Here is a 15,907-nt window from a genome sequence, read left to right as displayed (position 1 = left end):
AAATAATGAGCCACTTCCTGCTCAGCCTGACATGCTTTTATTACACTCATACAGGTGTTAGTGTGAGGCGGGCGGCTGGCGTCTGGATGCGGCCAGTGGCGAGATGGCGACAGGGCCTGACCGCGGAGGAACTTGGATCAGAAAGGATCCGGGTTCCTCCAATCAGCGCCCTGGAATTTGAAATGGGCGCCAATCGCAAAAGCCAATCCCGGCTCACGGCTTAGCGTCCAATAGAAAGCCGCCATGGCGGTCCAATCAGTGCTCGTCGTGGCAGACCAATGGGAGTCCGCCGCATCATTGCTCCGCCTCCTCCCAGCGTCTTATATCAGGCGCTGGGCGGCGACAGAGCTCAGTTGCGTGCTGGAGCCGGAGCAGAAAAGAGCTCCAGAAGACGGTGGAGGAAGACCAGCAGCGGCAGAAGACACGGCGGCGGCGGAGAAAGAAGAACCGGCGTAGAAGAGACAAGACAGAAGAGAGAAGAGGCAGAACTAAAAAGAAAGAAGAGGCAGAGCCCGGAGTCCAGCAGCGGTGGACCGGCGGAGAGTGCTGCAGATTGAGGGATGTAATAGAGCTGCCGAAACTCCTCTCTGCAGTCTGAACTTTCAAGTCTGTGGGTCACTACATTTAGACTACATTTCTCAGTTTACCACATTTCTTAGTTTCTTGTTTACTAATCACCCAGAGTTTATTCAGTGCTAAACTCAGTCTGGGGTCCGCAACCTGCAAGTTAGGCGCAGCAAAGCCCAAACCTCCTTGTGGGGCTCCCTGGTGAAAGTCACCAGCATTTTATACTACACACTCCAGTTCTGGGTCTCAGTGCTAGTTTATGTTCCCTTCAATACTTCCTCTGACATTTTCCAAGCCTTCGTTGTGAATCCAGTTGTGAAGCCTTCATTTATGCAAAGGAATTACATCAGACTCTCTTGCTTTCAACACTCCATTAATCAGACTTCTCACAGCTCTGTCACTGGTTTGGAAACTCCCACACACCAGAACTTGACACTTATGAAATGTATGATATACAGTATATATAGCTGGGATGATGCTCATTCTTATATGGGTGGGCCTTGGACTACACATCCTAGCCTCAGTCTTCTAGGGTTGTGAGAGGCAGTTTTTGTAGTGTTTTAGTACACTACCCGACTACACTTACGCTGTTCACTGCTAGTGGGGAATTTACTGAGAATTATAATTGGTTGACTTTGCATTTTTCCGCGATAAAGCCACATTTTAGCAAGTTGTGAATTTACTAATGGCCAATTTGCATGGAAATTTCATGTTAAACTCAACTTCGCAGACCAAATCGTGGCAAATCACCATCGGAACAGATATAGTCAAATATAACATTTGTACCAGTGCAAATCGCAAATTTACATAGAATCACATTTACGAAATTGCTTGAACTCACACCAAAATCATGTCTCAATGCATGCAAACAATGTACTTGCTTTTAACAAGCATGTTAACCTGTGAAAAACATTTTAATTAGCCCAAACCAAATCAGAATGCTTATAAAAGCCCACCAAGTCAGCTGTCAGGCATGTCTGAGGTGAAGTATGTGACTGTATTTTACCCATGCACTCTTTCACTAATATGTCACTGTATTACCACATTTTTCACATAAAAGGTACACCAAATCAAATTTCCCTTCTTTTAAGGTGCTTTATGTTTTAAATTGCATGAGAACAGGTTTCACAGGCTAATTTAAAAGCAATGAAACAAAAAAAGCAGGTTGTTAACATGTTTTATTTTGTCAACACCAGCATATAAAACGATGTATAAAAAACAAAACATATGCCTGAAATAGGCCATAATTAGAAATATCAATAACTGTCCTTTTTTACTCAGCATAGAAATATAAATTACAAATAGAAATTTATTGTATAAATAACAAATAGAAATGTTTTTTTTCTCCATACAAAAATAACAAAATATGCTTTTTTCAGCATACAAATATTTTTTTAAAATAATTTGATTTCAGCATTACAATATAATAAAAAATGCTTTTTTCTTAGCATAGAAATATATATATATATATTAACGATACATATACAACTGTACAACATATCTTGACATATTATTATAAATGTCTCCTTTTAGGTGGCTGACTAGGGGGAGGGTGAAGAGTGGCTTTCACCTACAGCCTGGGCTGTTTCTAGCCAATTTGGGTCCCAGTGCAAGATTAAAAAATTTGTGCCACCCCCCCACATCCCCCATTGACATAAAAAAAATGCGGGGCCCCACCCCATAGACATAAAAAGAAAAAGCACGCTCCCGGCAAGGGTGTGTGGCCTCATTAAAGTGGGCATGGTCCTGTTAAAATGGGTGTGGTCTCATCTGAAAAGACTACCTTACACCCCAGTTTTTGACCTTGCACCAACAGATCACGGCCACCACAGGGGAAATTTTTTTTAATAATAATAAAAATATATATATCTATACTCACAGAGACTAGGCTGACAGCACTGCACTACTGGAGGGTCCGCTACGTGTTCTGAACTGGTTAGGTGTTATACCTATATGAATTGCCTTCACACCTGAGTCTCTGATTGTCAGGTTCAAGATATTGACCGATGAGGTTTTTTATGCTTGTGAACCGGTTAGATTCCATACCTGTATGAATCTTCCCCATATTCGAATATCCGAATGTCAGGTTCAAGCTGATGTTCTATGAGGCCTGGTCCTTGGTGTACCAATCAAGTTACATTGAAACATTGAAATATTGAAACATTGTTCAAACACCCTTGAATGATCATTTATGTGCATACAATATGTACTGAGTTGATGAGATTTCACCCCTGATGAATCTTGAACAAGACGAAATGCATTGGGTTATTTATCTATCTATTGTCTGATGTTACCTTCGAATCTACAATAAGGAGGAGGAAATTGTAGTGACATATCTACATCTTTCTTCATCACTACAAGTGGATTGTGTAAATTGTGCGACAAATGTAAATGTATCAACTCTGTATATTCATGGACATTGGTTTTGAGCTTATGTTTTTATAAATAAATTTTTATGTCAATATATGCTATCGGACGAAATTTATCTGTAAAACGTTGTAAGGGTCCGTTTTAAAGTAGGGCGTTGATACGACCCCCTTGGTGCCATTACCTCTATTTGTTTTACATTTTCACACATTTAGTTCCTCCTAACAGGGAACTTAGAGGATACAGGCAGCCTTATATAATTTTAACATTTAATTCAAAATAGTGCAGTGGGAGAGTAATTGTTGTTATATATATATATATATATATATATATATATATAATGCCATATACCGCAACGGCCTTGATACATTAAATCCCCATTTTACACATTACGCAGGCAAGTGTCCCCATTTTACACATTACAACAGGCAAGTGTCCCCATTTTACACATTACGGCAGGCAAGTGTCCCCATTTTACACATTACGGCAGGCAAGTGACCCCATTTTACACATCACGGCAGGAAAGTGTCCCCATTTTACACATTACGCAGGCAAGTGTCCCCACTTTACACATTACGCAGGCAAGAGTCCCCATTTTAACACATTACACAGGCAAGTGTCCCCATTTTACACATTACAACAGGCAAGTGTCCCCATTTTACACATTACGGCAGGCAAGTGTCCCCATTTTACACATTACGGCAGGCAAGTGACCCCATTTTACACATCACGGCAGGCAAGTGTCCCCATTTTACACATAACTGCAGGCAAGAGTCCCCATTTTACACATTACGGCAGGCAAGAGTCCCCATTTTACACATTACTGCAGGTAAGACTCCCCATTTTACACATTACACAGGAAAGTGTCCCCATTTTACACATTACGCAGGCAAGTGTCCCCACTTTACACATTACGCAGGCAAGAGTCCCCATTTTAACACATTACACAGGCAAGTGTCCCCATTTTACACATTACAACAGGCAAGTGTCCCCATTTTACACATTACGGCAGGCAAGTGTCCCCATTTTACACATTACGGCAGGCAAGTGACCCCATTTTACACATCACGGCAGGCAAGTGTCCCCATTTTACACATAACTGCAGGCAAGAGTCCCCATTTTACACATTACGGCAGGCAAGAGTCCCCATTTTACACATTACTGCAGGTAAGACTCCCCATTTTACACATTACACAGGAAAGTGTCCCCATTTTACACATTACGCAGGCAAGTGTCCCCACTTTACACATTACGCAGGCAAGAGTCCCCATTTTAACACATTATGTAGGCAAGTGTCCCCATTTTACCCATTACGGCAGGCAAGAGTCCCCATTTTACACATTACGGCAGGCAAGTGTCCCCATTTTACACATTATGCAGGCAAGTGTCCCCATTTTACACATTATGGCAGGAAAGAGTCCCCATTTTACACATTATGGCAGGCAAGAATCCCCATTTTACACATTACGCAGGCAAGTGTCCCCACATTACACATTACGCAGGCAAGTATCCCCATTTTACACATTACGCAGGCAAGTGTCCCCATTTTACACATTAGGCAGGCAAGTGTCAAGTTGGGGGGAGGAAGGGAGAGAGAGAGAGAGACTTACTTACATTTGTAGAGGTTCTTCCCGCTCTTCGGCCTGATTCTCCCTCCTCACGTCGGCCGCCTCGTCCTTTTAGTAGCTTGGCTACCCCTCCTCTTGTCATCAGTACTCTGCTCGGGGGGCATTCCGTGAAACTCCGCCCCCTGAGCAGAGTACTCAGTAAGAGGGAGGAGGGGGATGCAAGGACCCACAGAAGTGCCTCGACGGGCGCCCCGTGCAGTTGCATGGCTCGCCCGCCCCAAGAAACGGCACTGCCTGCAGCACTACCTCTGGTGTGGGAAGGCCCCGTGCCTGCATGGCGTTAGTGCAGATGAGAAATTTACAGTAGATTGCTACTCCTGCTACTTGATGGCACAGGGAAGTGGCTAACAATATGTAACACAAATAACATCATGTTTTGGTTCATGTCCCTAAGGACATTGGTTTGTGCTTGGAAAATCCTTAAAATATTTTTCTGAAAGCTAATGTTTGCAATTGCTTGTGCCTCCATTATTTTTGTTATACTTACAAAATTACTACTTAATTTGGTAATAAACTTGCTGGGTATGGTTGTGTAAGTCGACCTAAAAAAAGCAGACAGAGTCTAGGTCGGCCCCAAAAGGTTGACACCCGAAAAAGTTTAACATGACAAAAAGGGTGACACAGAAATGGACGACACAGGAAAAGGTTGACAGGAGATTTTTTTGGGGGGTGTTGTTTACTCTGTGAAGTGACCGAGAACCCCAATTAGTGCATCATGTTCCCACACAAGGCTCGCTTCACTCACCATGCTTCGAACAAGGTGCCTCCCTCCACTACCGCTGCGCTCGGCACAGGTTACTATCCCCAAACGTAGTCCATGTGGATCGTAAAGTATGAAAAAAGTATAAAAATGGAAAAAAAAATGTAAAAAAGCAATGTCGACCATTTCCTGTGTCAACCAATGACATGTCAACTTTTTAGCTATGTTGACCTTTGGCCATGTCGACATAATGTCTGTCAACCATTAGTGGTCAACCTATTGACTGTAGAGATGAGCGCCTGAAATTTTTCGGGTTTTGTGTTTTGGTTTTGGGTTCGGTTCCGCGGCCGTGTTTTGGGTTCGAACGCGTTTTGGCAAAACCTCACCGAATTATTTTTGTCGGATTCGGGTGTGTTTTGGATTCGGGTGTTTTTTTCAAAAAACCCTAAAAAACAGCTTAAATCATAGAATTTGGGGGTAATTTTGATCCCAAAGTATTATTAACCTCAAAAAACATAATTTACACTCATTTTCAGCCTATTCTGAACACATCACACCTCACAATATTATTTTTAGTCCTAAAATTTGCACCGAGGTCGCTGTGTGAGTAAGATAAGCGACCCTAGTGGCCGACACAAACACCGGGCCCATCTAGGAGTGGCACTGCAGTGTCACGCAGGATGTCCCTTCCAAAAAACCCTCCCCAAACAGCACATGACGCAAAGAAAAAAAGAGGCGCAATGAGGTAGCTGTGTGAGTAAGATTAGCGACCCTAGTGGCCGACACAAACACCGGGCCCATCTAGGAGTGGCACTGCAGTGTCACGCAGGATGGCCCTTCCAAAAAACCCTCCCCAAACAGCACATGACGCAAAGAAAAAAAGAGGCGCAATGAGGTAGCTGTGTGAGTAAGATTAGCGACCCTAGTGGCCGACACAAACACCGGGCCCATCTAGGAGTGGCACTGCAGTGTCACGCAGGATGGCCCTTCCAAAAAACCCTCCCCAAACAGCACATGACGCAAAGAAAAAAAGAGGCGCAATGAGGTAGCTGACTGTGTGAGTAAGATTAGCGACCCTAGTGGCCGACACAAACACCGGGCACATCTAGGAGTGGCACTGCAGTGTCACGCAGGATGTCCCTTCCAAAAAACCCTCCCCAAACAGCACATGACGCAAAGAAAAAAAGAGGCGCAATGAGGTAGCTGTGTGAGTAAGATTAGCGACCCTAGTGGCCGACACAAACACCGGGCCCATCTAGGAGTGGCACTGCAGTGTCACGCAGGATGTCCCTTCCAAAAAACCCTCCCCAATCAGCACATGATGCAAAGAAAAAAAAAAGAAAAAAGAGGTGCAAGATGGAATTATCCTTGGGCCCTCCCACCCACCCTTATGTTGTATAAACAAAACAGGACATGCACACTTTAACCGACCCATCATTTCAGTGACAGGGTCTGCCACACGACTGTGACTGATATGACGGGTTGGTTTGGACCCCCCCCAAAAAAGAAGCAATTAATCTCTCCTTGCACAAACTGGCTCTACAGAGGCAAGATGTCCACCTCATCTTCACCCTCCGATATATCACCGTGTACATCCCCCTCCTCACAGATTATCAATTCGTCCCCACTGGAATCCACCATCTCAGCTCCCTGTGTACTTTGTGGAGGCAATTGCTGCTGGTCAATGTCTCCGCGGAGGAATTGATTATAATTCATTTTAATGAACATCATCTTCTCCACATTTTCTGGATGTAACCTCGTACGCCGATTGCTGACAAGGTGAGCGGCGGCACTAAACACTCTTTCGGAGTACACACTTGTGGGAGGGCAACTTAGGTAGAATAAAGCCAGTTTGTGCAAGGGCCTCCAAATTGCCTCTTTTTCCTGCCAGTATAAGTACGGACTGTGTGACGTGCCTACTTGGATGCGGTCACTCATATAATCCTCCACCATTCTATCAATGTTGAGAGAATCATATGCAGTGACAGTAGACGACATGTCCGTAATCGTTGTCAGGTCCTTCAGTCCGGACCAGATGTCAGCATCAGCAGTCGCTCCAGACTGCCCTGCATCACCGCCAGCGGGTGGGCTCGGAATTCTGAGCCTTTTCCTCGCACCCCCAGTTGCGGGAGAATGTGAAGGAGGAGATGTTGACAGGTCGCGTTCCGCTTGACTTGACAATTTTGTCACCAGCAGGTCTTTCAACCCCAGCAGACCTGTGTCTGCCGGAAAGAGAGATCCAAGGTAGGCTTTAAATCTAGGATCGAGCACGGTGGCCAAAATGTAGTGCTCTGATTTCAACAGATTGACCACCCGTGAATCCTTGTTAAGCGAATTAAGGGCTGCATCCACAAGTCCCACATGCCTAGCGGAATCGCTCCGTGTTAGCTCCTTCTTCAATGCCTCCAGCTTCTTCTGCAAAAGCCTGATGAGGGGAATGACCTGACTCAGGCTGGCAGTGTCTGAACTGACTTCACGTGTGGCAAGTTCAAAGGGCATCAGAACCTTGCACAACGTTGAAATCATTCTCCACTGCACTTGAGACAGGTGCATTCCATCTCCTATATCGTGCTCAATTGTATAGGCTTGAATGGCCTTTTGCTGCTCCTCCAACCTCTGAAGCATATAGAGGGTTGAATTCCACCTCGTTACCACTTCTTGCTTCAGATGATGGCAGGGCAGGTTCAGTAGTTTTTGGTGGTGCTCCAGTCTTCTGTACGTGGTGCCTGTACGCCGAAAGTGTCCCGCAATTTTTCTGGCCACCGACAGCATCTCTTGCACGCCCCTGTCGTTTTTTAAAAAATTCTGCACCACCAAATTCAAGGTATGTGCAAAACATGGGACGTGCTGGAATTTGCCCATATTTAATGCACACACAATATTGCTGGCGTTGTCCGATGCCACAAATCCACAGGAGAGTCCAATTGGGGTAAGCCATTCCGCGATGATCTTCCTCAGTTGCCGTAAGAGGTTTTCAGCTGTGTGCGTATTCTGGAAAGCGGTGATACAAAGCGTAGCCTGCCTAGGAAAGAGTTGGCGTTTGCGAGATGCTGCTACTGGTGCCGCCGCTGCTGTTCTTGCGGCGGGAGTCCATACATCTACCCAGTGGGCTGTCACAGTCATATAGTCCTGACCCTGCCCTGCTCCACTTGTCCACATGTCCGTGGTTAAGTGGACATTGGGTACAACTGCATTTTTTAGGACACTGGTGAGTCTTTTTCTGACGTCCGTGTACATTCTCGGTATCGCCTGCCTAGAGAAGTGGAACCTAGATGGTATTTGGTAACGGGGGCACACTGCCTCAATAAATTGTCTAGTTCCCTGTGAACTAACGGCGGATACCGGACGCACGTCTAACACCAACATAGTTGTCAAGGACTCAGTTATCCGCTTTGCAGTAGGATGACTGCTGTGATATTTCATCTTCCTCGCAAAGGACTGTTGAACAGTCAATTGCTTACTGGAAGTAGTACAAGTGGGCTTACGACTTCCCCTCTGGGATGACCATCGACTCCCAGCGGCAACAACAGCAGCGCCAGCAGCAGTAGGCGTTACACGCAAGGATGCATCGGAGGAATCCCAGGCAGGAAAGGACTCGTCAGACTTGCCAGTGACATGGCCTGCAGGACTATTGGCATTCCTGGGGAAGGAGGAAATTGACACTGAGGGAGTTGGTGGGGTGGTTTGCGTGAGCTTGGTTACAAGAGGAAGGGATTTACTGGTCAGTGGACTGCTTCCGCTGTCACCCAAAGTTTTTGAACTTGTCACTGACTTATTATGAATGCGCTGCAGGTGACGTATAAGGGAGGATGTTCCGAGGTGGTTAACGTCCTTACCCCTACTTATTACAGCTTGACAAAGGGAACACACGGCTTGACACCTGTTGTCCGCATTTCTGGTGAAATACCTCCACACCGAAGAGCTGATTTTTTTGGTATTTTCACCTGGCATGTCAACGGCCATATTCCTCCCACGGACAACAGGTGTCTCCCCGGGTGCCTGACTTAAACAAACCACCTCACCATCAGAATCCTCCTGGTCAATTTCCTCCCCAGCGCCAGCAACACCCATATCCTCCTCATCCTGGTGTACTTCAACACTGACATCTTCAATCTGACTATCAGGAACTGGACTGCGGGTGCTCCTTCCAGCACTTGCAGGGGGCATGCAAATAGTGGAAGGCGCATGCTCTTCACGTCCAGTGTTGGGAAGGTCAGGCATCGCAAACGACACAATTGGACTCTCCTTGTGGATTTGGGATTTCAAAGAACGCACAGTTCTTTGCGGTGCTTTTGCCAGCTTGAGTCTTTTCAGTTTTCTAGCGAGAGGCTGAGTGCTTCCATCCTCATGTGAAGCTGAACCACTAGCCATGAACATAGGCCAGGGCCTCAGCCGTTCCTTGCCACTCCGTGTGGTAAATGGCATATTGGCAAGTTTACGCTTCTCCTCCGACAATTTTATTTTAGGTTTTGGAGTCCTTTTTTTTCTGATATTTGGTGTTTTGGATTTGACATGCTCTGTACTATGACATTGGGCATCGGCCTTGGCAGACGACGTTGCTGGCATTTCATCGTCTCGGCCATGACTAGTGGCAGCAGCTTCAGCACGAGGTGGAAGTGGATCTTGATCTTTCCCTAATTTTGGAACCTCAACTTTTTTGTTCTCCATATTTTATAGGCAGAACTAAAAGGCACCTCAGGTAAACAATGGAGATGGATGGATTGGATAGTTTACTAGTATACAATTATGGACGGACTGCCACGGTTAGGTGGTATAAAAAAACCACGGTTAGGTGGTATATATTATAATAATAATACAATTATGGATGGACGGACTGCCTGCCGACTGCCGACACAGAGGTAGCCACAGCCGTGAACTACCGCACTGTACACTGGTTGATAAAGAGATAGTAGTATACTCGTAACAACTAGTATGACACTATGACGACGGTATAATGAATGGAAAAAAAACCACGGTTAGGTGGTATATATTATAATAATAATACAATTATGGATGGACGGACTGCCTGCCGACTGCCGACACAGAGGTAGCCACAGCCATGAACTACCGCACTGTACACTGGTTGATAAAGAGATAGTAGTATACTCGTAACAACTAGTATGACACTATGACGACGGTATAAAGAATGGAAAAAAAACCACGGTTAGGTGGTATATATTATAATAATAATACAATTATGGATGGACGGACTGCCTGCCGACTGCCGACACAGAGGTAGCCACAGCCGTGAACTACCGCACTGTACACTGGTTGATAAAGAGATAGTAGTATACTCGTAACAACTAGTATGACACTATGACGACGGTATAAAGAATGAAAAAAAAACCACGGTTAGGTGGTATATATTATAATAATAATACAATTATGGATGGACGGACTGCCTGCCGACTGCCGACACAGAGGTAGCCACAGCCGTGAACTACCGCACTGTACACTGGTTGATAAAGAGATAGTAGTATACTCGTAACAACTAGTATGACACTATGACGACGGTATAAAGAATGGAAAAAAAACCACGGTTAGGTGGTATATATTATAATAATAATACAATTATGGATGGACGGACTGCCTGCCGACTGCCGACACAGAGGTAGCCACAGCCGTGAACTACCGCACTGTACACTGGTTGATAAAGAGATAGTAGTATACTCGTAACAACTAGTATGACACTATGACGACGGTATAAAGAATGGAAAAAAAACCACGGTTAGGTGGTATATATTATAATAATAATACAATTATGGATGGACGGACTGCCTGCCGACTGCCGACACAGAGGTAGCCACAGCCGTGAACTACCGCACTGTACACTGGTTGATAAAGAGATAGTAGTATACTCGTAACAACTAGTATGACACTATGACGACGGTATAAAGAATGGAAAAAAAACCACGGTTAGGTGGTATATATTATAATAATAATACAATTATGGATGGACGGACTGCCTGCCGACTGCCGACACAGAGGTAGCCACAGCCGTGAACTACCGCACTGTACACTGGTTGATAAAGAGATAGTAGTATACTCGTAACAACTAGTATGACACTATGACGACGGTATAAAGAATGGAAAAAAAACCACGGTTAGGTGGTATATATTATAATAATAATACAATTATGGATGGACGGACTGCCTGCCGACTGCCGACACAGAGGTAGCCACAGCCGTGAACTACCGCACTGTACACTGGTTGATAAAGAGATAGTAGTATACTCGTAACAACTAGTATGACACTATGACGACGGTATAAAGAAAGAAAAAAAAATACCACAGTTAGGTGGTATATATTATAATAATAATACAATTATGGATGGACGGACTGCCTGCCGACTGCCGACACAGAGGTAGCCACAGCCGTGAACTACCGCACTGTACACTGGTTGATAAAGAGATAGTAGTATACTCGTAACAACTAGTATGACACTATGACGACGGTATAAAGAATGAAAAAAAAACCACGGTTAGGTGGTATATATTATAATAATAATACAATTATGGATGGACGGACTGCCTGCCGACTGCCGACACAGAGGTAGCCACAGCCGTGAACTACCGCACTGTACACTGGTTGATAAAGAGATAGTAGTATACTCGTAACAACTAGTATGACACTATGACGGTATAAAGAAAGAAAAAAAAATACCACGGTTAGGTGGTATATATTGTAATACAATTATGGATGGACGGACTGCCTGCTGAGTTCCGACTGCCGACACAGAGGTAGCCACAGCCGTGAACTACCGCACTGTACTGTGTCTGCTGCTAATATAGACTGGTTGATAAAGAGATAGTATACAATACATACAACAATGAATATACTACTATACTGGTGGTCAGGCACTGGTCACCACTAGTCACACTGGCAGTGGCACTCCTGCAGCAAAAGTGTGCACTGTTTAATTTTAAATTAATATAATATTATGTACTCCTGGGGGCTCCTGCTATAACAACCTGCAGTGCTCCCCAGTCTCCCCCACAATTATTATAAGCTTTGCCTTTTATACATTGATGTGCAGCACACTGGGCTGAGCTGAGTGCACACAGACTGAGTCACACTGTGTGACTGGCTGCTGCTGTGTATCGTTTTTTTTCAGGCAGAGAACGGATATAGCAGAGAACGGATATATATTAAAATAAATAAAAGTTAACTAACAACAACTGCACTGGTCACTGTGGTAAACTCTGTCTGACTCTGCACAATCTCTCTCTCTCTTCTAATCTAATTTCTAATGGAGAGGACGCCAGCCACGTCCTCTCCCTATCAATCTCAATGCACGTGTGAAAATGGTGGCGACGCGCGGCTCCTTATATAGAATCCGAGTCTCGCGAGAATCCGACAGCGTCATGATGACGTTCGGGCGCGCTCGGGTTAACCGAGCAAGGCGGGAGGATCCGAGTCTGCTCGGACCCGTGAAAAAAACATGAAGTTCGTGCGGGTTCGGTTTCAGAGAAACCGAACCCGCTCATCTCTAATTGACTGTCGACCTTATCCATGTTGACCTAGAATCCGGATACCAAACTTGATTACATTTTCATTTAAGAGCAAAAAACTTGCATTAATAGCAGAAAGGCTGTTGTCACACAAATTAGTGATGAGCACCTGAAATTTTTCGGGTTTTGGTTTTGGGTTCGGTTCCGCGGCCGTGTTTTGGGTTCGAACGCGTTTTGGCAAAACCTCACCGAATTTTTTTTGCCGGATTCGGGTGTGTTTTGGATTCGTGTTTTTTTTTCCAAAAAACCCTAAAAAACAGCTTAAATCATAGAATTTGGGGGTCATTTTGATCCCAAAGTATTATTAACCTCAATAACCATTATTTCCACTCATTTTCAGTCTATTCTGAACACCTCACACCTCACAATATTATTTTTAGTCCTAAAATTTGCACCGAGGTCGCTGGATGACTAAGCTCAGCGACCCAAGTGGCCGACACAAACACCTGGCCCATCTAGGAGTGGCACTGCAGTGTCACGCAGGATGGCCCTTCCAAAAAACACTCCCCAAACAGCACATGACGCAAAGAAAAAAAGAGGCGCAATTAGGTAGCTGTGTGAGTAAGATAAGCGACCCAAGTGGCCGACACAAACACCTGGCCCATCTAGGAGTGGCACTGCAGTGTCACGCAGGATGGCCCTTCCAAAAAACACTCCCCAAACAGCACATGACGCAAAGAAGAAAAAAAAGAGGCGCAATGAGGTAGCTGTGTGACTAAGATAAGCGACCCAAGTGGCCGACACAAACACCTGGCCCATCTAGGAGTAGCACTGCAGTGTCACGCAGGATGGCCCTTCCAAAAAACACTCCCCAAACAGCACATGACGCAAAGAAGAATAAAAAGAGGCGCAATGAGGTAGCTGTGTGACTAAGATAAGCGACCCAAGTGGCCGACACAAACACCTGGCCCATCTAGGAGTGGCACTGCAGTGTCACGCAGGATGGCCCTTCCAAAAAACACTCCCCAAACAGCACATGACGCAAAGAAGAAAAAAAAGAGGCGCAATGAGGTAGCTGTGTGACTAAGCTAAGCGACCCTAGTGGCCGACACAAACACCTGGCCCATCTAGGAGTGGCACTGCAGTGTCACGCAGGATGGCCCTTCAAAAAACTAGTCCCCAAACAGCACATGACGCAAAGAAGAAAAAAAAGAGGCGCAATGAGGTAGCTGTGTGACTAAGCTAAGCGACCCTAGTGGCCGACACAAACACCTGGCCCATCTAGGAGTGGCACTGCAGTGTCACGCAGGATGGCCCTTCCAAAACCCCCCCCCCAAACAGCACATGACGCAAAGAAAAATGAAAGAAAAAAGAGGTGCAAGATGGAATTGTCCTTGGGCCCTCCCACCCACCCTTATGTTGTATAAACAGGACATGCACACTTTAACCAACCCATCATTTCAGTGACAGGGTCTGCCACACGACTGTGACTGAAATGACGGGTTGGTTTGGACCCCCACCAAAAAAGAAGCAATTAATCTCTCCTTGCACAAACTGGCTCTACAGAGGCAAGATGTCCACCTCATCATCATCCTCCAATATATCACCGTGTACATCCCCCTCCTCACAGATTATCAATTCGTCCCCACTGGAATCCACCATCTCAGCTCCCTGTGTACTTTGTGGAGGCAATTGCTGCTGGTGAATGTCTCCACGGAGGAATTGATTATAATTCATTTTAATGAACATCATCTTCACCACATTTTCTGGATGTAACCTCATACGCCGATTGCTGACAAGGTGAGCGGCGGCACTAAACACTCTTTCGGAGTACACACTTGTGGGAGGGCAACTTAGGTAGAATAAAGCCAGTTTGTGCAAAGGCCTCCAAATTGCCTCTTTTTCCTGCCAGTATAAGTACGGACTGTCTGACGTGCCTACTTGGATGCGGTCACTCATATAATCCTCCACCATTCTTTCAATGGGGAGAGAATCATATGCAGTGACAGTAGACGACATGTCCGTAATCGTTGACAGGTCCTTCAGTCCGGACCAGATGTCAGCATCAGCAGTCGCTCCAGACTGCCCTGCATCACCGCCAGCGGGTGAGCTCGGAATTCTGAGCCTTTTCCTCGCACCCCCAGTTGCGGGAGAATGTGAAGGAGGAGATGTTGACAGGTCGCGTTCCGCTTGACTTGACAATTTTGTCACCAGCAGTTCTTTGAACCCCAGCAGACTTGTGTCTGCCGGAAAGAGAGATCCAAGGTAGGTTTTAAATCTAGGATCGAGCACGGTGGCCAAAATGTAGTGCTCTGATTTCGACAGATTGACCACCCGTGAATCCTTGTTAAGCGAATTAAGGGCTCCATCCACAAGTCCCACATGCCTAGCGGAATCGCTCTGTGTTAGCTCCTCCTTCAATGTCTCCAGCTTCTTCTGCAAAAGCCTGATGAGGGGAATGACCTGACTCAGGCTGGCAGTGTCTGAACTGACTTCACGTGTGGCAAGTTCAAAAGGTTGCAGAACCTTGCACAACGTTGAAATCATTCTCCACTGCGCTTGAGACAGGTGCATTCCACCTCCTATATCGTGCTCAGTTGTATAGGCTTGAATGGCCTTTTGCTGCTCCTCCAACCTCTGAAGCATATAGAGGGTTGAATTCCACCTCGTTAGCACTTCTTGCTTCAGATGATGGCAGGGCAGGTTCAGGCATTTTTGGTGGTGCTCCAGTCTTCTGTACGTGGTGCCTGTACGCCGAAAGTGTCCCGCAATTCTTCTGGCCACCGACAGCATCTCTTGCACGCCCCTCTCGTTTTTTAAATAATTCTGCACCACCAAATTCAAGGTATGTGCAAAACATGGGACGTGCTGGAATTTGCCCAGATTTAATGCACACACAATATTGCTGGCGTTGTCCGATGCCACAAATCCACAGGAGAGTCCAATTGGGGTAAGCCATTCTGCGATGATCTTCCTCAGTTGCCGTAAGAGGTTTTTAGCTGTGTGCGTATTCTGGAAAGCGGTGATACAAAGCGTAGCCTGCCTAGGAAAGAGTTGGCGTTTGCGAGATGCTGCTACTGGTGCCGCCGCTGCTGTTCTTGCGGCGGGAGTCCATACATCTACCCAGTGGGCTGTCACAGTCATATAGTCCTGAGCCTGCCCTGCTCCACTTGTCCACATGTCCGTGGTTAAG

The sequence above is a fragment of the Pseudophryne corroboree genome, chromosome 1 (genome assembly GCF_028390025.1).
Source record: "Pseudophryne corroboree isolate aPseCor3 chromosome 1, aPseCor3.hap2, whole genome shotgun sequence".
Taxonomy (NCBI): domain Eukaryota; kingdom Metazoa; phylum Chordata; class Amphibia; order Anura; family Myobatrachidae; genus Pseudophryne; species Pseudophryne corroboree.
Note: the sequence above shows the minus strand (reverse complement) of the source record.